This window comes from Henckelia pumila, chromosome 1 (genome assembly GCF_033568475.1).
Source record: "Henckelia pumila isolate YLH828 chromosome 1, ASM3356847v2, whole genome shotgun sequence".
NCBI classification, from domain to species: Eukaryota; Viridiplantae; Streptophyta; class Magnoliopsida; order Lamiales; family Gesneriaceae; genus Henckelia; species Henckelia pumila.
Genome location: NC_133120.1, coordinates 127991852 through 127993631, shown reverse-complemented (window position 1 = coordinate 127993631; position 1780 = coordinate 127991852). Strand labels below are relative to the sequence as shown.

General features: G+C 37.9%; 1 non-coding gene across 1 annotated transcript; it reads right to left on the bottom strand.

Moving 5' to 3' along the window:
- Positions 1-1121: 1121 nt before the first annotated feature.
- On the bottom strand, positions 1122-1227 carry LOC140876727 (small nucleolar RNA R71). The gene has a single exon (XR_012148964.1). It is a non-coding gene; the product is annotated as a small nucleolar RNA R71 (small nucleolar RNA).
- Positions 1228-1780: the final 553 nt, after the last annotated feature.

Genomic DNA, 1780 nt, shown 5'->3' with positions numbered 1-1780 from the left:
ATAGAGTTCGAGAGGCTTATAACTCCATTGAATCCTTTGTAAGAATTATTGTGCTATTTACCGGATTTAATAGTTGAACTTAGATAGAGATATTGAGTTTGCTATTGAATACGAATTTCTGCTTGACACTCGAGAGAGGCAGTAGAAAATAATAGGGATTCTTGGCTAATAAACTAGAAAAATTTATGATATAGATTTCTTTATGAATTAAACTAGTGTATGATTAAGTGATGTCGAACCTCTAGAATTTGTCTCTCATTGAACTTTCGTCTTGCGAACTCGTAGTTAATTAATTTTATTTATTGCAAATTTTAGTTTGATATAACTCAAATGATTCTCCTAGCTCTACATAGGATTAATATTTTATTAGTTACAAATATTTGATATAATCTCATTTATTCATTCTCCGTGGGATCGACTTGGACTTAATTCCGATATTATAACTTGACATCGTGCGCTTGCGAGCGAAAAACACGCAACAAGTTTTTGGCGCCGTTTCCGGGGATTGAATTTTATTTGATTTATATTTAATTGTGCTAATTAGTCTTAATTTTGATTTAGAGCATTTTATTTTTTTTTGTTGGTTCTAATTTAAAAATTTTTCCTGTCTATGCAGTTTATGCGAAAAAGCCAAAGTTACGACTCACTGCTCTTTGATCCGAAAATCGAGAAAACTGCTAAAGCTTTGCGAAAAGCTATAAGAGAAGAGTTGCAACAAATGGCTGAAGAAAGAGAAAGAGAACGAGTTGTCAATAATGCTCCGGTGCCAATCAGAGATCACTTTCGACCAGTGATCAATACTCATGGGATAGCTCGGCGAAACATCACGACAAATAATTTTGAGTTGAAGCTAGCTCTGATTAATATGGTGCAGCAGAATCAGTTCAGGGGTGCAGCTACCGAAGATCCAAATCTGCATCTGCGTACTTTTTTGGAGATTGCTGATACAGTGAAGATTCATGGTGATACTGAGGACACAATCAGACTACGATTGTTCCCGTACTCTCTTAGGGACAATGCTCGTAGTTGGTTGCAGTCACTACCTCTTGGGAGTATCACTACATGGGAAGACATGGCATCCAAATTTCTGGCTAAGTACTTTCCTCCTGCCAAGTCTGCCCAGCTGAAAATTGAGATCACTACTTTCAAACAGCAAGATTATGAGTTACTGTATGAAGCTTGGGAGCGGTACAAGGAATTTCTTAGGAAATGCCCGAACCATAATTTTCCGGACTGGGAACAGATCGAATTATTCTACAATGGTTTGAATGGACCAACTCGTATTTCTATGGATGCTGCAGCTGGAGGTTCAATATTTTCTAAATTTCCTAAACAGGCTTATGATATGCTTGAGCAAATGACTGATAACAGTTATCAGTGGCCGAGTGAGAGATCTGCGATAAGGAAGCCTGCTGGAATTCATGAGGTTGATGCGTTCACTGCTTTGACTGTTCAGATGGCTACTATTTCTACACAGTTGGCTGCACTGACCAAAGTCAATCAAGTTTCTATTAAGGCAGCATCGCTGGCGACTGCCGTAAATTCTGCTGATGGATTTGAGAGTGTGGAGCAAGCTCAATATGTGAACAACAGAAATTACAACAACTATCGAGGTAATCCTGTACCCAATCAATATCATCCTAGTTTGCGTAATCATGAGAATTTTTTATATGCAAATAATAATAATGTGTTGAATCCTCCTCTGGGATACAATACAAATAAGGGTGAGGGTAAGCCTCCTTTGGAGGATGCTGTTAATGCTTTTGTGCAGGAATCGAGC